This window comes from Rana temporaria, chromosome 4, assembly GCF_905171775.1.
Source record: "Rana temporaria chromosome 4, aRanTem1.1, whole genome shotgun sequence".
In the NCBI taxonomy this organism is placed as follows: Eukaryota; Metazoa; Chordata; class Amphibia; order Anura; family Ranidae; genus Rana; species Rana temporaria.
This window is the reverse complement of record NC_053492.1, coordinates 412,361,998-412,385,322: the sequence shown is the minus strand read 5'-3', so window position 1 is coordinate 412,385,322 and position 23,325 is coordinate 412,361,998. Positions and strand designations below refer to the sequence as shown.

The window sequence follows — 23,325 nt, the reverse complement described above, 5'->3', positions numbered from 1 at the left end:
CGCATTTTTACTATGTGGTATTACTAGCGCAACCCTTTTTTTGTTTTTTTGTTCGTGTTTACATGTCTATCACGTGTATTTAAGTGTTGCAGCTTGAGTTATCCATTTAACACTATTTTTTCATTTATATATTTGATCTATTTACAACTATTCACATCCCATAGCGCAATAATTTCTATTGTAATTTCACACTTAAAACTTTCAACTGCCAATAGAGAGGGGAGTGGGGTGTTCTGGAGCTCTTGTTAAATTTCTGACTATAAAATATATGAGCAGGCATCTTTTGATACGGTTTCTTAGGTATCAAACTTGGCATATGCCAGATATGATTTGATTTTCATTATATTTCTATATGACATTTAACTACCTCCCGCCTGCCGTATTGCAACATGAGGGGCACAAGGTGGCTCCCTCTTTCTGGGATGACGTCATATGACCTTGTTACACTTTTGCAGCGCTTGCACGCCTGTGGGGGGTATACAGCACAGCGATCAGTGGTGCGCTCTGTCCTTGGGACACGGTCCATCACTGATCTAGGTAAAGAAAAAAGTCTTCTGCACTACTATATAAGTTAATGCATGTGTGAATAGTTGCCACTTAACACAGATTGTTTTATCACAAAGATAAATAGCAAAATTAAAATAATAAAGCGCAATTAGGTGACTTTGGATACAGTGCTGCATTACTGACTAATTGTCTCAAGGTGTGACATCACATTCCTGGGTAGGAAGGGGGTAACAATGTCTGGTCTTGAGGCAGTTAAAGAATTTCTAAAACTACCAGCAGATATGAAAACCAGGAAGCCAGAAATGCACATTCTTGTAGCAGTTTTCGGTACTTTCTGTTTCATCTGAATGGCGGGTCATTCTGACAGGCAAACGCAGTACGCAAGAGGCTGCTGCGGCATTGCTGATTAAAACAAAGTAAATAACATAAGAAAATCACAAATTATTTCCCGAAAGTCATAAGTAAATGCAGACAAAACAAATATGTTTTAAGAGCTATTGTAGATGTGGAAAATCACTTATATGGAAAAAGAGCCAAATGCAAAAACTTGCAATCACTATGCTGTTGCTCCCAAGATGTGCACATCTACTGATTCAAGTGATTTGTTAACAGAAATGGTTACCACCACTAGTAAACATCTGTCTTTGCAAAAATGTAAACACAAATCTGCTTTAAGTTTTCACAAAAAGTAAAGTGCAATGAAAAGTTCAGAAAACTGAGAAAATGTGCACATACAAAAAAGTGTTAAAGGCAAATTGTATATGCACATACTGTAATGACCCGTACACATGATCGTATTTTCCGTCGGAAAAACCTTGGATGGTTTTTCCGACGGAACTCCGCTCAAGCTTAACTTGCATACACGCGGCCACACAAAAGTTTTCTGAACTTTCGACCGTCAAGAACGCGGTGACGTACAACACTACGATGAGCAGAGAAAATTAAGTTCAATGCTTCATAGCATGCGTCAAATTGTTTCCGAGCAAATGTCGGAATTGCTACAGATGATCGGATTTTCCCATAGGAATTTTTTCCGACGGTAAATTTGAGAACCAGCTCTCAATCTTTTGCATCGCATAGTAGCCCATTATGTGACACTTACCTGCAGGAGAAGCCCGCGATGTCCATGTCTTCCTCAATAGTAGCAAGCGGGCATTCTTCACCCCTCTTCCTTCCGGGGCCGCGAACTCCAGCACTGTGGCTGGCCGGAGTCACGTGGCGTCACTCCTGTGCATGTGCACGGGAGCCGCCTTTAACCACATGACCCGAGATAGAAACGGCACAGCGTGCCCTATCTAACTCCGGCACATGCGCAGGAGAAATCGCCTTATGGAGATTTGCAAATATCTCCTAGACCGTGCAGGTCTGGGAAATATTTCAAGCACCTACAGGTAAGCCTTAATCTAGGCTTACCTGTAGGCTAAAGTGGTTGTAAAGGGTTTACAACCACTTTAAGTCTGTTTTCCGAAAAAATAAAATAAAAATTGCTTGTTGAGTGTACAGTGTAATGTGGTTAATGTATAACTAAAGGCAAAACTGATTTTTAGAAAATTTACTATTTCTGAAGGTGTCCAGTGGAAGTGACGGAACACATTGGCTGGGGTTTTTGGCGATGTAATTTCCAGCCTGTGGACGCACGCCGAGACAGCACTTCTGGGTTTTACATGCCAGGGGTTATAACCCACCCTTACTTTATCCAAAATAAAAAAAAAGTTTTGCCTTTGTTCTTTTTTAAGGACTATTACAGTCGAATAAAAAAAATGAATTCTCAAGCAACAACTTGATGTGGCTGTCATTAAAAAAAACTGGACAGATTTTTATAGATGTGGAATTTCAGAAAAGTTTGTGTACAAACAGTGCTTCTCAGTTTGATTCAAAAGGGCTTAAAATATTTACAAAAGTCTGCGATTTAAAATCTATGAGTCAAATTTTCAGACTGAGAAAGCTGTTCTCACTGTCACCTGTTCACTAAGCAAAATATTCCTACATTGCCATTTTAGAACAAAGAAACACACCTGTTGATGATTTGTATCACCAACCCAACTGTGACTTCTGTATAGAAATACAATATGTGGAAACCCAGCATAATAAGACATGAAATGTGAACCACAGAAATGAGCATATGATCCAATTTGTACACTGTGTTAACATCTTTTATAATTGTTCCACAGATGCATATAAGAAGCAGTTCTCAAATGCTCATGTGCACTTATCTTAAAGCATTCACACAATTTAAGTGCAATTCAAATTTTTGCAGTCAAATTTGAGAAAACCCCATATTATATTATGTGTTCCCATTCAAATAATATAAAAAAAATATTAATAAATCTACTTTTTAGCTGTTCCTCTGGAGAAGGTGTCATGGCTGACTGTAAGTTGTATTTATTTATTTTCCTTGTCAAAATATCTTTATTGTAAATCTTGTTTGACAATTATACAATCATTTAACAATATGAGAATTATCTCTAACAGAGAGAAATTCCTGTTCTCACAAATGAACTTACAAAATAAAATAAAAGGTGGCACTGTAGCTATGCCCAGTACATCACTCTTGATTCCAGAGTTTAACTGCATACAGTGTAAGGTTATGAAGATCTAACAATACTATACTCTATCCATTAAGGTTCCTGGTATAATGGCCAAGTGCCATAGTCCTTGTATTTCCGTATTGTTGCTTCAACAGGAATTCCTGGGTTGTTCAGAGTTTTGAATCAACCGAAATGATATGTGGCTATCGTTATAATGCTAGTAGCTAGGAAAAAACTGAACATTAAGGAGTAATACATTCGGAGGGAGAGAAAGAAAACAAAATAAAAAATAAATAAAGGATACAAAAGAAAGGGGGGAAGATGGGGATGGGGTCAGGGGGTCTGCAGGACTAGATCGAGGATCTTCCGACTGTGGGTAAGTCCTAGACAGGACACCTATGTGATGGCTGGGCTACCATGGCATCAAAACTTCACGATTAAGTGAGTTATGTGTAACATATTCCATCCAGGGCTCCCAAACGCCCTCAAACCTGGTGATCATGTCCAGTTCTATTGCCGACATCTTGGCGTGCATCATAGCAGTGTTCATTCTGCTTATAGTTTCATTTAAATTCAAATTTGGAGATTTCCAGGCTTTCGCTATAGTTTGCTTTGCAGCTGTCAGAAGCTGTTTTGTTAAGGTGAAGCGAGCGTATGGAATACTGTCTGGCTTTAAATTAAGTAGAGCTGTTTTGGGGTCCAAGGGGACTGTTTTATTTGTGAGGATTTCAATGATTTTGAAAATTTCCAGCCAAAACTTTTGCACTTTTGGGCACGACCACCAGGTATGAATGTAGGTTCCCCTACCTGAGCAATCTCTAAAACATAAGTCAGAGTAATTTCGTGAAAATTTGGCCACCCTAGTTGGGACTAAGTACCATCTGGAAAGTACTTTGAAGTTTGTCTCTGCCGCTAGTATATTGGTGGACACCGTCTTGGTGTTGCTCCATATTTGACCCCATTCCACCGAACTCAATTCTATACCTAAATCTTCTTCCCATTTGCGTACATAAGGTAACTTCCCGGTGCTTGAATGCGAAAGCAGTTGGGTGTATAAGGTGGATATTAATTTTCTAGCATGAGGGTTGCTATTGCATATATTTTCGAAGGCAGATAATTGGATCGGTTCAACTGTCGAGCAAGCTGAGGGTTGAAAGAAATTTTTAATCTGTAGATATCAAAAGATTTCCTTAGAGGGTATGCCGTGAGCTTTGCTCAAAGATGGGAAAGGGGTCATTGTCGTTGAGTCAAAGAATTTATATTTTTGAGTGCAGTCTCGATCTACCCATTCCTTAAAGGATTTAGGAGAGATCCAGGCTGGGTAAAATGCCAGATTTTTAGTAAAAGACAGCAGGGGGGTCAGAGGTGACATCAAAAGATGCTTATTTTTAACTTTGTCCCATAAGGATAGCAAATGCTTCATGATGGGGTTAGTTATGTGTTTTCGCTGTTTTGGAGAGACCCATAATAGATTTGAGATTGAAATAGGGTCACTTTCCATCACTTCGATAGACACCCATATCGGTGCTTCTTGCCGTGCTTGATATTTAGTTAGTACAGCCAGTTGTGCTGCTTGGTAATATCTTACGAAATTAGGGTAACCGAGCCCCCCTGACGTCTTTGGGAGATATAAGATTTGTGGTTTAATCCTTGGCCTGGAGGATCCCCAGACGAAGGAGGAGACCCGTTTTTGGATTATCCTAAGGTAGTGGGCCGGTACTGTAATAGGGAGCACTCTAAAGAGGTATAGGAGCTTGGGAAGTAAGGTCATTTTTACAGCCGAGATTCTTCCAAACCAAGAAAGAGGGAGTTGGGCCCAGGATTTTAATAAATTCGTCAATTGTTTTAGGAGGACTGGGTAATTGCACGCATAAAGATCCGTGGCATCTGCGGTCAAATGTATTCCCAAATATGGGATGCTTTTGGTCGGCCACTCGAAAGGGAGGCCCACTTTTGCTGCCATCAGCTCCGTGTAGGAGAGAGAAATATTCAATGCTAAACATTTCCTAGGGTTAATGGCCAAGCCGGAAATTGACGCAAATTGATGTAGGATTGGGAGTAAATTGGGGCCCGATACTTGGGGAGATGAAAGAAACAACAAAATATCATCGGCATAGAGGCATAATTTGTGGTTAACACCTCCCAGCTCAATACCAAGTACTCTAGGATCCAATCTAATCTTCTGGGCTAAGGGTTCTATAAGGAGGGCAAACAGTAAAGGAGAAAGTGGGCAGCCTTGTCTTGTTCCCCTTTGTATATTGAACGCATCCATCTTATAAAGTTAGGGCCGAAACCCCATTTCAGTATTTATTTATTTTCAATGTCAGAGTGAGTTCTCTGCCCTTAAGACTCATACACACCACTATTTTTTTTTTCGTTCAACCCACCTGACAGCTCAGGTCAGAGCTACTGTACTTAACAATCCAATTTTAGTACAGCGATCCCCCTGCTGTACTATTGTGTTCTGACAGGCCGGCCTGCTACCATACACATGGGTCGAATGTGGGTTAGTTGCTGTTATACCGGCTGACATTCAGTCCAGGTGTGCTAGGCTTAAGTCTGTCCTCATTAATGTACAATGCAATGTCTAAAGCCGGGTACCCATGGGCTGAATGTCGGGAGACATTTGCCGGTTCAAAAAAATGGCCCGCATTCGGCCGGTGAGTATGTCAATCTGTGGGATGAGCATGCTGGAAAACCAGCAGCCCACTGACTCCCAATCAGTGCTTTTCTCCAGTAGTGGAGAGTGCTGATCAGAGCGTTCTGTCGGGGGGGCCATCCCCTGTCAGAAAACAACAGCTCGGCGGTTAAGATCACTGTACTTACTTTGAATAGTGAGTACTTGGGTCAGTATGACATGACAGAAAGAGTGATGACACCCCTAATCTTACACCAGAGGAGAGACTGGGGATTTTAGTTCTGGCTATGATGGAGGAATAAGCACCATCAAGGTGAGTAACAGTGGAGTTGGGGAGCCCTTGAATGGGCAGAATGACAATGGCTCTTCAAATAAGTGTATATTTCTAACACTATTGTCTTTTACAGATGTAAGGTAGTTGATTCAAGGCAGCAGTTAGTAATGAGGTTAAGGTTTGGGGCTGACATTGAGTTGAGGTGAACCAATGCATGATTTCACTGCTATAGTAAGCAACTAAGCAGAATGTGCTTCCTTCCCTCCTTCCCTTTGAACTTAGGTCAGGTGCCTTAGAAGGGCCAATGGTGTGAGGTGTTGTGTATATATAGCTGGGTTCCTATCAGCCATTTATTGTGTTTGTGTACTAGTTTAGGAAGAAATTACAGTCTGTATGTAGGGAGAGTTAGTTTTGCCATATAGTGCTATACTACATTGTGCTACATCACTCTAGATTGCAGTATGTTGAAGGGCATATTTTTGTGTAACATATACACTTTGGCCCAGATTCACATACATTTGCGGCGGTGTAACGTAACCGTTTACGATACGCCGCCGCAAGTTTCCAGTTTTAGTGCCCGATCCACAAAGCACTTACCTGGAAACTTGCGGCGGTGTATCGTAAATCCGTCTGGCGCAAGGCGGGCCAATTCAAATGGGCGTGTGCCATTTAAATTAGGCGCGCTCCCGCGCCGGACCTACTGCGCATGCTCCGTTTCGCAATTCCCGTCGTGCTTTGCGCGCAGTGACGTCATTTTTTTCGAACGGCGACGCGCGTAGCGTAATTCCGTATTCCCGGACGGCTTACGCAAACGACGTTCATTTTTAAATTTCGACGCGGGAACGACGGCCATACTTTATACAGCAATACAATTGATGTGTAAAGTTAAGGCACCAAAAACGACGACTAACTTTGCGACGGGAAACTAGACTAGCGGCGATGTAGCGAACGCGAAAATCCCTGCAAACAGACATGGGAATGTTGGCAGAACTATTTCTCCACATGATCAGTCATTTACCACAGGAGGAAAAGCTTGATTATTTTTAATAACTCCTCATTTCAGATCTGGTCTGAACCCTCTGCCTGCAGCATATCAGGTAAAAGTACCAACTAATTGTTTACAAGAGTGAGAAGGAAACACATGTTTGCACCACAAAGCTTGACTTGATGGGAGAAGCACCTCAATTATAGCAATCGATAGTTAAAGGCTCACACTCCCATCGCAAATTCCTTGCGTTTCACATCTCCCTCTCCTCCACAAGATTCTTTAGAAGCATCCGCCAAAACATCTTTGGCCTCAAGTGACAAGTAAAAAGTCTCAATAAGGAGACATAGGGTATACCAGATTAAGTAGGGACAAGGCTCATCAGAGGGGGGCTATGTTGTGCAGTTTCTAGATAAAGCTTAAATTTCACCACAAGTCTCCAACATCCATGCCACCGTTTCCAGCAGAATCTTTGACCATTTTTTTATTGCCAAGAAGGCCATCTCTTCCCTCCGTTAGCATGTGATATGTGGTCCATCAAGCACAGTCAGGGATGCTACATATCCTTCAGAGCACAGTGAGTCAATTGGTGGCTGCTGAAGCTAGTGGTACCATGTTGGTGGCACTGAATTCACCTATACCCCCATCCTTCTCTCTTGAATAATCTTCTGATGCTCCAATTGAGCATACTAGTACACCCAAATACCTGCATCCATCATTTCATTAACATCTATTCTGCTTGTTCCATATAGGGAAACTGTAAGGGAATATATATAGAAGCTTCCTTTGCAACATCATTTTTGAAGGGAAATTTCTGATCCTAAAATAAAAACTATGCAACTCCAGAGTTCCTAATTTATTCTATGCCAAATGTGAGGGCATCAGCTCCAAGTTCTAAATCTTTAAAAACAAGTCTGCAATGGCAGAGCCCGTAATTTTGACATGACAGCCTCCCCCTAAGAGGGGATTTTAGGACACACATTTTTTTTTAATTGACTAGCATCCTTTCAATTTTCCCACAAATCTCTCTCTCTAGTTTCAGCCAGTTACTCTACATAATTTATGATTTGTACAGTAGATAAGAACAAATACTTTCCTGAGGTTCAGATGTGAAAATTAAATGACACACATCATATGACCAAATGGAAGCACTAATAGCAAACCAAGTGAATACTTTGTGATTTACATGGGAGACTACACTTGTGCCATTAGAGGGAAGCATTACATTATTTACAAAGTTTATTAAATTCAGGATGCCAGTTCAGCATTCCATCAAATGTTAATCTATCATGTTAATAATTTGTAATCAAAATTATGTAATTTTTTTTGAGCCATGTTTTACCATAGGGTAGAAGGCCAAGTACCCTAAATTACAAACTTTTACAAAGGTTGTTTTTTAAAGACCCGTTACGGAGAGTTTTTTCTCCACATAGGTATATATTTTTAAATAAATGACTGATGTAGTTAGTGTTATTATCATAATTATAGAATTTCAGAAACAAGTAGTGGACAGCACAGAATATGTCTCATGCTCCCGATAACACATACAAAGCTATGTACAAAACCAGTACAAATTCCATGGTGACATTTGTTGAAGTTTAAAATAGAGAGGAATGCATTTTATCATTTGATGCAGGTGAGGTTTGGAGAATGGAATCAATAGGACATTTCTCCAGTGAGGACCTAGATGAAGACCTGGCATAGGTTGTATTCCTTTTCTATTTTGTCCAAAACAGATTGTCTTTAATTTATGAAAAAAATTAAGAAAAAAAAAAGATTTTTTTGCGCTAATAGGAAATGAATGTAAAAAGAGCTGCTAACACAATATTGTTTGGGTACAATAGAGAAAATACGGGGTAAAGGTGTTGCACTAAAAATTGGTAGCAACAAACAGAAAGTTCATATATGCAAGTTCAATCATGTGAATATGCCAGAATGTTCATAACAAGATCCACAATTGATGAGATTCAATGAGACAACTGTAAAAAGCTGTCACCAACACCCAAAAAAACTGACCCTTATGCCGCGTCCACACGATCATTTTTCGGGTTGTAAAAAACATTTAAAATGATCGTGTGTGGGCTTCAGAGCATTTTTCGGGTTCTAAAAAACGCCAAAATTTTTTTTTGAACATGCTCTATTTTTTAACGACGTTTTAAACAATGTCGTTTTTCGGGTTGTAAAAAATGATCGTGTGTAGGCTTTAACGACATGAAAAACCCGCGCATGCTCAGAAGCAAGTTATGAGATGGGAACGCTCGTTCTGGTTAAACTACCGTTCATAATGGAGTAAGCACATTCATCAGGCTGTAACAGACAGAAAAGCACGAATCGTCTTTTACAAACACAAAATCAGCTAAAGCAGCCCCAAGGGTGGCGTCATCCGCATGGAACTTCCCTTTTATAGTGCCGTTGTACGTCACCGCTCTTTGCTAGAGCATTTTTTTTCACGATCATGTGTGGGTAACGTCGTTTTAATAATGAAGTTAGAAAAAACTTTGTTTTTTCAAGAGGCTGAAAAACGTTGTTTTTTCGAGAGGCTGAAAAACATTGTTTTTCCGAGAGGCTGAAAAACAACGTTTTTTACAAGCCGAAAAAAGGTTTATGTGTACGCGGCATCACCGCCAGTGTATGGGATATACACAATGAACATATGACTCAAAAGCAGTGTTTACAGTTCCTCCTATTCATTGAGCAGACCGATATAAAGGGAGAGATCTTGCAAACAATGGCCCACCGGGTATGCTTGAATTTAATCACAGCAGAGTTTGGCTACTGCACTCCAGGAATTGAAGCCCAGTAGTCACATGCATAGAAGGATGAAAGAAAAATGCTCATTGCACAGACATCCAAAATACTAAAACATTTATTAAATGCAAACAGATTTAAAAGTCACATTTGATAAAAAATATAAATGCAAACAAAGGAAAGCGTGCAGCGCTTCCTACTAACAAGATGGTGGCTGTATCCCTGTCCAATACGTCACACGTCCCTTACTCCTCCTGACGTTTCGTCACAAACGTGCATCTTCAGGGGTCAGTTGTTTGGGTGTTGGTGACAGCTTTTTACCTTCTTCGTCTCACTGTCTTTAATTTATCACAATGAAAAATACATTTTCATACTCAAAATAAAGAATAATGTATTTACTGATTCCCAATCTCAAGGAACTTTCTAAACATAACAGTCCAAAAGTAAAAAGCCTAAACTTAACCTTAAAGGGGTTGTAAAGGTAAAAAAAAAAATCCCTAAATAGCTTCCTTTACCTCAGTGCAGTCCTCCTTCACTTACCTCATCCTTCGGTTTTGCTTTTAAATGTCCTTATTTCTTATGAGAAATCCTCACTTCCTGTTCTTCTGTCTGTAACTACACACAGTAATGCAAGGCTTTCTCCCTGGTGTGGAGAAAGCCTCTTGAGGGGAGAGGCAGGAGTGTCAGGACGCCCACTAACACACAGCTCATTTTTCTATCTGCAACGTAGAGAGTGTCCTGACTTGCCCGCTCGCCCCCTCAAGAGGCGTTCTCCACACCAGAATTCCATTGGAGAAAAATAGAACATGTTCTATATCTAAACTCCGATGGAATTCATCTGAATTTCTAATGAAAAAACTGGGCTACACACGATCGGAATATCCAATGGAAAAAGTCTGTTTGACTTTTTCCATCGGAAAATTCCGATCGTGTGTACAAGGCATAACCCTATAAATACCTGTAATCAATAATTCAATAAATAAATAATATTATGCAGATACTAGCGGCACAATTACTATCATAACAATAAGGTTACATGACAATTTATTTCAGATCTTAAAACTTTAGCACCTTTTTGCAGCGAGTCAATTTATTTGTGGCAAAAATGTGTCCCAAACTGAAATGCTACAACTGTATGAGTATATCCTTTTTCTTTCCTAGAGCCTCAGTGTATTTGAACCAAAAATATGTATTACAACGATCTTTGAAAAGTGTGAGTCATAAGCAGATGAACACTAGGTCATGCCTACCTGTCTATTGTACATTGTCCAATGAGTCATGTACAAAATATATTTTTCTGCACATCAACTAGATTTCTTAATAAAAACAATACTGTAAGTGCTGTTATCAAATAATAAATTAGTGATCTAATGAAAGCCTAGAGAAATGCATCAAAATATATATTTTTTTCATATGATATACATATTTTCAGAAAAACAGAACCAAGAGGACCATTGGCAACAATGTGTGCATGCTCTATGAAGGATCGCATTCTTCCCAGTCAATTGTAGTTTAGAGAAAGTCTGATTGAGAATGAATGTGAAGTTTAAAGGTTTTTGCATTGATATAGGCTAATCTTTTCGAAATCACTTTTTGCATGAAATTAACTCTCCACTCACGCCTATGCAAGGGTAACGTGCTTGCTTGTTTTTGTACGATATGATGCATTGCATTTAGGCTGCCCTACACATAAAAATCTCACAAAAAAATGTTCTTCCGGTTTGTGAGAGGAAAACATGGCGGCAGAAGGGGATGTGGAGCTGGATTTGGAGAATGAGGAGAACTGTAGCGAGCGGCGGGCTGACAAGCCGGCGAAATATGACAGTGGGGTGGCCGACCTGGAGAGAGTGACCAACTGTGCAGTGGAGAAGGAGATCTAGAGCTCCAACCTGGACACTGCTATGTCAGTAATTGGAGACAGGTGATCAAGAGAACAGAAAAGCCATGCAAGAAAGAGAAAAGGAACTTGCCAAGGTCACAAACAAGAGTGAAGACATGGAGCTTATTATGAATAAAATGGAAATTCCTCGATCAGCAGCTGAACAAAGTCTGGGGAAACACATGGGAAATGTAGTAGAAGCTCTCATCACTCAAACCTACTGAGCTAAATCACATTTACTAAAGCTTCATCTCTCCTTATGGAAACCTTCCATTACAAGTGAGAGCAAGCCTGGATGGTGGACTATTCATTATACCAGAGAGGGACAACCTGGATCTCCCTAATAATTGTGAAACTACAAGTCCCAGCAAGCTCTAACATAGGTGTGTTGGGACTTATAATTCCACAGCTGACTGGGAATCTTTAGATTATGCCATGTTGGTTAAGAACATGTTTAACAAATGTACCAACTGATGGGTACATTAGTTCTTATTCAAGGGTTTATTATCAATCTGAGAGCCCAAATGGCGATGTGTGGCAAGTTATTTTGAATTAAGGACAACTTTATTTTTATTTTAAATCACACAAAAGTGCAATCTTTTTTTTTCTTAATCAACACACCAAAATGCATAGAACTTAGCAGGCAAGCTAGATGTGTTAGGGTGCCATTAAGAATTAATGGAACTGCAGGGTGCCTGCAAAACAGGATGTGCATTTTTGCATTTCTGCATTGCACAAATGTGAATGGAGCCTTTGAGCTCATGACAAATATGAGTTTAAAAATGGTATTTAAAAGGGTCTTTTATTTGAAGCATTACCTGTTTACTGGCAAACATCCATTTAAAAATAGTCAGATGTGGTGCTTCTACTTTCTCTAGACTAAAAAAAAAAACATTTTTTATTTTTTTATAACATGGGTAATACATCTAAATCACCCTAACATTTCATATTTCTGATATGTGTCTGTTGTAGCATGTACTTGTGTTAAAAAGTATCCTGTTCTCTTTGCATTGTTTCCTTTGTGTAAAATACCTAGTGATCCTGCCAGTCCCCTTGCTTTCCTATTTTGCACTGCACATTTGACTATGTTAGGAAATCTCCACCCCATCTTTGTAAGAGGTCATCACTTACATAAAAAAGAAAAGTATATATACTTACAATGGTGTATATATATATATATATATATATATATATATATATATATATATATATAGGTTCACAAATACTTTAATGGCAAAACCCTACTACATGTAAATTCCTCCCCCAGTGTCAACAATTTAACAGAACAGAGGGAACATTCCAGCACCCGGCCTCCCGCTGCAGCTCTGTAAAGTGCCCGGCATTCAAAAGGCTGCACAAGGTTAACCAGCAGGCAGTTGTTGGGCACCACTGATCTAGTAGTGACTTTGTGTTGCACCTTGGTTATCAAAGTCTTCTTTAGGAAACAAGAATATAAATGTTTGGTATATACAAAAGTCAATGAGCCACATACTAGGGATGCACCGATACTGGAATCGGTATCAGCGCCGATACTAGCCATTTTGAAAATGCTCCGATCTTGGAAACCGATACCGGAAGTGACGTCGCGTGGGCAGGGCCAGATTCCAGCGGCCCCAGCCCCGTCCTCCTGTGGCGATTTCTCGGCTCTTGCGGTCGCCCCCCCCCACACTACTTGCTACTTTGCCTGTGTGGAGGCCGGGAGTGACAGGCACGCAATGACTTCCTGGTACAGGAGAAAAAAGCAAGGCAACTGGCGGAGCCTAATGCTCCGCCTACCCTCCTCTGCGTGGCCAGCATCATCTTCTTCCCCAGGCAAGGAGCAGGGGTTTGTGACCAGTGACGTGACTTGTGAGGAGAAGAGACAAGTGTCATGAGACACAAGAAAAAGAAGGGGAATCCTACCCTCCTCTGCGCGGCCGGCATCATCTCCCCCAGGCCAGGAGCGGGGGTCTGTGACATCACCACCAGAACAAGAAGGGAAATCACCAGGCAGCAGCAGCCAGCAGGGATTAGCAGTGAGTGCAGCCTAGCAGGTACGTACCCTTGAAGATGATGATCATGTTGTGCATGTGTGTGTGCCACTGTGCCAGGCCCAAGCAGAAGCAAGCAGCCAGTTAAATATAGTGCTAAATATGGATTATATAAATATGCATAGCAGCCATAAATATCACAAAAAAAGTGTAATAAAGTGATTTGTGCAACAGGCTGTTGCACAAATCACTTTATTACACTTTATTTAGGCTTCTGCTTAGGCCTGGCACACACGAACAATCGCACATGATCATGACGACTTAAAGTCATCATCATGTGCAATTGTGCGTGTGTGCCAAGCAGAAGCAGCCAATCAAATATAGTGCTCCTCTCCTCTCCCCCGAGAGACACCTGTACCCTGCCTGGAGTCCTTAACTGTCTCCTGTACCATGCCTGCAGTCCCTAACTGTCTCTTGTACCATGCCTGCAGTTTCTAACTGTCTTTTGTACCATGCCTGCAATCCCTGACTGTCTCCTGTACCATGCCTGCAGTCCCTGACTGTCTCATGTACAATACCTGAAGTCCCTGACTGTCTCCTCTACCATGCCTGCAGTCCCTGACTGTCTCCTCTACCATGCCTGCAGTCCCTGACTGTCTCCTGTACCATGCCTGCAGTCCCTGACTGTCTCCTGTACCATGCCTGCAATCTCAGACTGTCTCCTGTACCATGCCTGCAGTCACTTCTGCCTGTTGCCTCCTCCTTCCTTCTACCATCTGTCACCCCTGCCCCCATGTTTCCCAATAACCCTCCTATCCCCATCCTCTCCCCTCCCCCAGCGAGCATAGCTTTTTCCATCCCAACTCTCCCAAGGGCAAAGAACAGGTTACCTTAAACAACAGGTAAGCAGTGACAGTTCCTAAATTCTTATCCTCATATTTTCTGCCATGGAACAAAAAGTTTAAAAACTGAATTTGTCAAACCGACAGTGCCATTGTCACAGCAGACTCTCAATGTGCCTTCATAATAGACTGATATAAGGGCGAAAAAAATATGATTGGTCATTTTATAAAAGGTTTTATAGTGCCTCTTATAGGCATACATTATTGATGAAGCCAGAAACTCATTAACGTCTAAATTATCTACAGTGTTTGGCATTATTTAGGTCACAGATGATTAATAAAAGTGTAAGCAAGCACTGCCAATAAACGTAACCTTGCTGCAGATCTCTTGGGGTGAAACTCTCCTTGAAAACACTATATATTCTGAATTTTATTTTCATAGATCTATACAATGTCCAAAAATTGACATCATCAAGGTTTCTGTGGATTTACAGGGGTCCAGCTTATTCTTAACTGCTGAGTGGCTGAGTCCTCTAAACCAGAATTCTTTTACCTTCTGGATATAGTTCTTTTTAGGGCTCTATAAAAATATATTCAATTACATTCACACAATGGCAGCATTTGTCTTTCTCTCTTTGTACTCAGAGTGCAACTCCAGGCCAAGTTAAGCAGTCAACAGCTAATCCAAAAATTATAGCGGTGGTATAAGGGCACAACAGGAGATTATGGTGTTGCACAGATCAGTTGGGAAGTCCACTTAGCTTAACTTTAAAATGAGTTATATATAATTCAATTGCAGCCAAAGTTAGCAGTCTGTTACAGCACTTCAGAGTGAAACTGCGGCCACCATCACAGTACTCTGTCTTATTCGTGAACGAGGCTGCAGCTAACTCGGTAAAGAAGATACTCCAATAAGGAAAAAACACCAATGTGTATTTATGCTTGTTTAGGTTCAGGGGCATGCAGAAAATAAAAATTATTGTACTTGTAAGGATTTTAGAAGCAAGCTCACTTTAAAGCTAAACTTAAATATTTTTCCTTACAGTGGGGCTTCACCTGCACGGTTAACTGTTCATTTAGGTCTAGGGGGGGGGGCATAGAAAAGTAAATTTTCCTTCCCAATCTTCTGTGCTTCTAGACCAGTGCCCATAGTGTCTTCTTCCCATTCTCCAGTGGTCTAAGGCAGTGATCATCAACCCTTCCCTCAGGGCCCACTAACAGGACAGATTTTACGTAATACCTTGGGGAGATGCAGACTAGAATGCTGCAATCACAGCTGAACAACAAATGATATCACTTGTGATGTATTTCAGTTATCTTGCAAACCTGGCCTGTTAGTGCGCCCTGAGGACAGGGTTGATGACCAATGGTCTAAGGTACTGACATTATAGCCCTGCATTGGGTGTCGATATGCCAAGGGACCATATAGGGGAGCGCTGTCTGCCAAAGGAGAGGAGGATTTAAAAAAATAAAAAGTGTTTTTAACAGTTCCCTAGACCTAAACAAGCAGTTAAACTTTGCAGTGTGGGTGCAGCCCCACTGCAATGGGGTAATTTCAGATTTCCCAGAGTTGGGATTTAAAGTATACCGGCACCCAAAAGAGACATTTCAGTTATAGGTGAAATCTGAGCATTAGACATGTGCATTCGTTTTTGTCTGAATGAATTTTCATCAGAATTTCTGGGATTTTGCGTTTGTTTTAACAAATGATAATGAATATGCAGAATCCGAAAGATCCAACATAAAAAATGTTTTAATGAAGACGAGAGAAGGAAGATGGACAGCCGCACTCCAAAATAACTTTTAAAAGAAAGTTGTCTTTATTTTCAACTGAACATGTACAGTCACCGCAATCACCAGACAGGACAGCCGACGCGTTTCACACTCTAAACTAGTGCTTAGTCATGGCTCTAAAAAATGTTTTATTTTCGTTTTGTTGCGACAACAGTTCGATATAGATAGAAGATTCGACATGACGGTGACAATAGCGATCTGTGTCTATCGAATCTGCAGTTGATTGTGCCTGACCTAACTCTAGTCCAAGATTATTCGACATAGAGAGAAAAGATTCGACATTATAGAGACATAATTCGACGAAGCAGCTAAAAACATACGATCGCCGTGAGCGGACATTTATGGTCATATGCTCTTCCCATAGGCTATGTTAGAATTCTAATGTTGGTTGACTAGTAATAATAATTAATAAATTATTACTCATCATACAACGTTAGAATTCTACTATTGCTTGTGGGTGGAGTATTCAACCGGAAATGTACGATTGCGGCGTCATACAGTTTAGCTGCTTTGTTGAATCCTCTTATAACATTCGACAGACACCATAAGCCTTCAATTGACAAATTCAACCTTAATTAATTCGAATTTTTGGACGAATGCATTTTTTAACGAAACAAAATAAATAAAAACAAATTTCGGGAGTAACTAAATACATTTATTTTTCGGACGAAACCGAAATTCCTAAATGAAATATTTCAATATTTGTGCATGTTTACTGAGCATTAGCATTATTAGCTGTCTTCCTAAATTTATGGAGCAATCAAGACGGTTCCCTCTCACCTTGGAATCTCCTATGATTACCCATGTTACAATAAGAGTGTTCCCTGTGGTTTACTGCAGTTTCAAACCTAAAAATGGAATTAAAAACCAAGCAGGGAAACAGGACCACCCTCAGGATTTCCTTCAACAGTTGAAGGTGAACTAACCCTGTAAAGCTTCACTTGTTCGCTTAATGAAACGAAAAAAAAAAACGTACAAACATGGCAACAGTGTTTGTTGTATAGAAATGATTTCATGGTCCCAAATGATATAAAACAGAAGCAGGTATGAACATGAAATTGTGATTATAAAAGGTAATAAAGGCAGTGGGGGGTTTTACTAAAGACAAATAGGGGGGAGATTTACTAAAACTGGAGTGTGCAAAATGTGATGTGACTCTGCATAGAAACCCACTAGCTACCAGGTTTTATTGTCAAAGCTTAATTGAACAAGCTGAAGTTAGAAGCTGATTGGCTGCCATGCAAAGCTGCACCAGATTTTGCACTCTCTTGTTTTAGTAAATCCCCCTGTTCACGTTGCAAGGAATTGTTTCCCTTAACTTGAACAGGCTGAAGGTTTGCTGCTTTATTATTCAATGTTTTTTTATTAAATCGAATTCACCTTGCATTTGGTTGTATCTAGTCTAATATATCAGAAGGGGTGTGCGGTTGTTTTTTTTTTTAGATTAACATTTTTGTTGTATTTTGAATTACAGAAATTATTTGCTTTTTTCTTCTTTTTTGGAACATTTAAACAAATGCTTGAGACATACAGTATCTTACCATTTTTTTTAAAATGGGAATACACAGTATGATTCAACATATACAAATTTAGGCTGTTGAATTTCCTCTAGCCATAGGTTTGTTAATTTCTTCATTAAAACCAGTCATTAAAGTTGTCATTGAAGTGGATGTAAACTCGAAAATTTGTATTAATTTTTTTGATGTCACAATGTACAGTATAAGATTTCCTATCATCTGTGCCCAGTCTTGCCACACAGAGTTAATCCAGCTCTGAGCAATCCTCTTTTATTGTTCAGTGAAATAAAACGGACTTACAGAGAAAAACCTTAGTCCGTTCCGCCCCCTTGCTGTGAATGACAGATTATTTACATATCTCATGCACTAGCCTGGAGACAGGCATTATTTTTTCAATTCCCAACCCCACTTTTCTGAAGTCATGTGGTTACTTTTCTGGATTTTGACTGGACGTTAGTGATCACAGCAGAATTTAGTGTAAGGAATACACAGGACAACATTCATGTTGACAAGGGGCGTGTAGAGGAGGGTGGGGAGTCTACTGACATCACAACTCCACCCCCCGAGCTCCAGACAACAGATCCACCCACAGAATCTGCATTTTTCAGTTCTTATAACAGACAGAAGGGAGACATTTGACAGGTAAGGATACATGCAGGAGGCATGTATATCCTTATAGATCAGCACTATGGCAGTAGTCTAGAAAGGATGAGAGTGGGTTTACATCCACTTTAATGTTTAAGAACAAACCATGCACAGTGAAATTGGTGGTCCAGGAGCAATAACGATCTGTTGGAGAGTTGCTCACTCCTTGTCATTTTGAGATTGCCCCTCTGAGTGATGACATCTCTCCCACAACAAAGAAAGCGATGCAATTCCAAAATGGAATTCCTGTTAAGTAAATAAAGAAGAATAAAGCAGATATTCACAAGGTTCACAGCTCTGACAGGAAACTGATAGTGTATCGGTTTGGCAGGAATATTTACATTAGCCAAATGACAGCATTTGCATTCCAATTGAAAGAAGTGCGCTTTTATATTTAGAAAGCAGCAGATGAGTATCATTTGCTCCTGATAGAGCACTGGTGTTTTTTAAGGCTCAACAGACCAAAACAAAAGACAGGAAAGACCTCACTTTTGAACACTGCCATCCACACAGAGATAAGTAATATGAAATAACGTCTAGGATAATGGTTGTTATCCTTTTTTTTCACTTTTAGAAACTTTACTTTAGCTGTCTAAGGATCTGTTGCAGTTTAGGGAGAACCTTGGGCCAGATTCACAAACGAGATACAACGGCGTATCTACTGATACGCCGTCGTATTTCTGTTTCTAACTATGCGACTGATTCATAGAATCAGTTACGCATAGCTAGCCCTAAGATCCGACAGGTGTAATTGAATTACACTGTCGGATCTTAAGGATGCAATTCTAGGCCGGCCGCTAGGTGGCGAGGCCATTGCGGCTGGCGTAGAATATGCAAATTAAGACTTACGGCGATCCCCGAACGTCCCGAACGGCCCGTCGATCTAAATCTACGTCGTTTCCGTCGAGTTACGCCGCGTAAAGCTAGGGCTCATGGTAAGTATGGCCGTCGTTCCCGCGTCGAAATTTAAACATCAACGTTGTTTGCGTAAGACGTCCGTGAATGGCGCTGGACGCCATTTACGTTAACGTCTAAGCAAATGACGTCGGTGCAACGTCAGTTAGCGCAATGCACGTCGGGTAATTTACCCGACGGAGCATGCGCAGTACGTCCTGCGCGGGAGCGCGCCTAATTTAAATGGGACTCGCCCCATTCGATTGGGCCCGCCTAGCGCCGGACGGATTTAAGTTACACCGCTGCAAAATTCCAGGTAAGTGCTTTGTGGATCGGGCACTTACATTTGGAACTAAAGGATTAATGTTTTAGAAAACTCTGCACAATAGCCACTGTAATTTCTACAGGTTATGAATCTGGTTCTCTTTAAAGCCCCCTTTAGATCATTGTGGTGGTGTAAAATGCATGCTTTACTGTATGTTACTGCAACTCACAGGAATGTAATGCACATTATAAAGTCAGTTGTGGTGTCATTCATTTAGAATCACATTCAACATACCACAGGTATACACAGTTGCGTTAAAAAAAAAATACTGCGGTTACAGTTTTTGGCCCATGCCTTCTCTTGGAATCGCACTAAAATGAACAAGCTGCCTCAACATAACACATGTTAATGCCCACAATACTGCAGTTTAACCCATCTATGGTATAAAGAGGTCCTTACGGGAAAATCCAGGATATTGTCTCAAACATGGATTTCTAAAGTTAATTTATTAAGGAACCTGTCATAGTTTTTTTCCCGATTTTTTTTAAGCTGCCATTGATGGTATATAAAGTGCAACTTGCTGAGCTATCATCCAAATGCTTGCTTAACCATTTGCCTACTGGGCACATATACCACCTCCCTGCTCAGGACAATTTTCAGCTTTCGGCGCTCTCACACTTTGAATGATAATTGCACGGTCATGCTACAGTGTACCCATATTACATTTTTATAATTTTATCATATAAATGGAGCTTTCTTTTGGTGGTATTTAATCACCACTGGGTTTTTTATTTTTTGCTAAACAAACAAAAAAAGACTGACAATTTAAAAAAAAAAAAATTAAAAGAAGAAAACTTGTAAATTTTCTCCTTCACTGATGTGCACTTATGAGGCTCCATTGATAGGCTGCACTGATGAGGTGGCACTGATAGGCGGCACTGGTGAGCACTTATGAGGAGGCACTGATGAGGCTGTACTTATAGGCGGCACTGAAGGACACTGATAGGAGGCACTGAGAGGCGGCACTGATAGGCAACACTGATGGGCATTGATAGGGGGCACTGATAGGTGACAATGATAAGGAGACACTGATTGACAGCACTGGTGGGCACTGATTGGTAGCACTGGTGGGCACTGATTGACAGCATGGGTGGGCACTGTCGGGACTGCACTGATGTCCCCTTAACACAAGCCAGTTATCAGCTCTCCTCTCCTCATGCGGCCAGTGTGAGGAAAGGAATGGTGATAACCATCTTGTGTTTACATGATGATCAGCTGTCATTGGACACATCTGATCATGTGGAGGGACACTATGATTGGCTCTTTACCCCGATCTGTGACCAGCTGTTTCCCAAAGACGTAAACACCCTCCCAGGATTGTATGCTGTAGCCGCAGGTTCAAAACATATTCAGGGTGTAACATGTTACAATACAGCGCACCCCCGAGTCCCCGTTTTGACAGCTAGCGGGGGTCCTCCCCCCTCCCCACTAGCTGTCAAGTAAATAAAAAGTGAATGTAAACCTGATTCATGAAATTTGACCTAGGCACATATATCTGTAGTGTTTTCTTATCTCTCTCCAAAGACCCAAGTCCTGTGTCTTACAGCTGCTCTGTTCTTCTGTTATCAGCATGATAACTTCTGACATGACTTAAAAGCAGTTGCAAATTTATGTCGAGGGAGGGTGCTATAAATAGATTAGCAGAGAGCTGGTCTATTCACAGCACAGCTCTGCAAGTCTCTGCCTATGTGGAGTGGGAGTGTGTGCCTTTCCTCCAATCAGCTGTCTCCCAGCTGATTTTACTAATACAAGTGTACACTGCTACTGCTGAATGAGGAAGCAAAAATTTGAACCCGATGTAAGAATTCTAAAGAACATAGCAAGCTGAAGACAGCAGATATACATGTAAAACTTATGTAGGGAGATTTGTTTCATCTCTGTGTATCATCTGAGACTGTTCACTTCACTGGGTATATGTGAGGGTTTACATCCACTTAAAAAAAAACAAAACACGGCTGCATAATTCCTTCACAGTATTCTATGAATAGGAAAACTACAAGTCCTGATAGCTTTTGTGGCTGTCCGCTTGTAGTTTTCAATGATAGTTTACTGAGCTTCCTGTCAGTGTAACCACATGCACGTATTGGGGGTACAGGAGGATACACTGACAGTTTACAGGACCGTGTCATTACACCTACAATCTGCTGATCATGGGTGCAATGCTTTACAGGTTCCTAACGAAAAAAATAATACATGCATTTTTTTTTTACCTGCAAATAAAAAAATGCATTTATTTAATTATTTTTGTAAAAGTGAACTTTTCCTTTAACTTTTTAGTTTGTTGACCCATGTCAATTTACAATGCGTGTATTATGTTCGCCAACACTTTGGCTGTAGGCTTGTTCTAGGTTGGTGACTCACTAAATAGCGTGCAAGGAATACGATGCGTAGCTTCTGAGCTTGTACCTTCAAAATAAGCTAGAAATCTCTCCTGATAGGTTCATTTTAATGTGTATATTACTTTAATTTGCATAGCCTGATCATTCAACAACTTGGGTCTTCGTAATTCGGGCTTCGACATCTTAAACCTTTCTGTCACTTGCTGTTAGATCATTTACTATAAAATTCTATTGGTTGGATAATTAGTGTAAGAGATTTAAAACAAATCAGAGGATATGGCTGCGTAAACAGGTTTACTTTATTCACTATACTTAATACACCCACCACCATCAATTTCCACTTTATACATTATCATATCATATATATACATATAGTGGTGACCATTAAGCATTCAAATGCAACCTTTGCAAATGGAGATTGTTGAATAAATTGACTGCATGATAGATTTTCCCTTAAAAAAAAATGGGACAACTGCTTGAATTCCAGTTATACACCAAGCTCATAAAGTTTATTTAAACCAACATGTACTGAACACCTTCTTATAATTGAATATGTTGTCACTGTAAATGTATTGGGAAAAATGAACACACAGCATTATGTAGCATTGAAACATGACATGTAATGATAACATTTTTCCCCAGCCCGCAATGACATTTATATTCTCTGTGAGCACATACTACGCTGTCTGGCTTTTCTCAGAAATTTCAACCCTGGTTAGCAGAAATACACATGTATGAGTTCATAAAAAGGCCTACTAGAGTGCATTCAAAGTTGTATCCATGTAGCTCCTTATCAGATCTAAATTGGGTCTCCTATAATTTACATAAAACATAATTTTAGGAGTTTAATATAGGTTTGGTTTTGCTATTAATGTTACACTTATCCTTGCCAGGGTGATATGATTCACCACCCCATAATAATTTTCTATAGATTTCTGTGCTGTTGTAGTTGCTTATTTGGTTTATGTATTAACACATAATGTAAAAATATATAAATATATGTTAGATATATTTAGCAGAACATATGACTGTGGAAAAAAATTAAATGGTAAAGTTGGTACTATATGTGCATAGAACTGTTGGTAATAAAGAGATATCCGCCCACACTTTAAATACCACCACTGCGCCCAGGAGAAAAGATCCTCATATGAAAATGAGCTGCCACTTTAAAAAATATAGAATGTGAACAGTATCTTAACCTTTATCAACAAACTTTTTTTTCTGTGCAATATCTTCAGATATTGCACAGAAAAAATTCACTGGACTACTTTATGGACTTTATTCATATTATATTTTACATTATTTGATTTTTTTTCACTTGTCACAGGGTGGTATTATTGTTTATTTATTGTAGTGAGTAAGCTTATATGCTTATTAAGCATGCAGCGCCACAATTTTTTCCCTTTGATCATTGGTGTAACGGTCAGGGGTTAACACCGT

General features: G+C 40.1%; 1 protein-coding gene and 1 pseudogene across 3 annotated transcripts in view; both read left to right on the top strand.

The window, feature by feature from the left end:
* The window catches only part of MACROD2 (mono-ADP ribosylhydrolase 2), a 3,190,351-nt gene that overhangs the window by 2,119,864 nt on the left and 1,047,162 nt on the right, over positions 1 to 23,325 (top strand). The window lies entirely within an intron of this gene.
* On the top strand, positions 11,332 to 12,007 carry LOC120937792 (annotated as a pseudogene).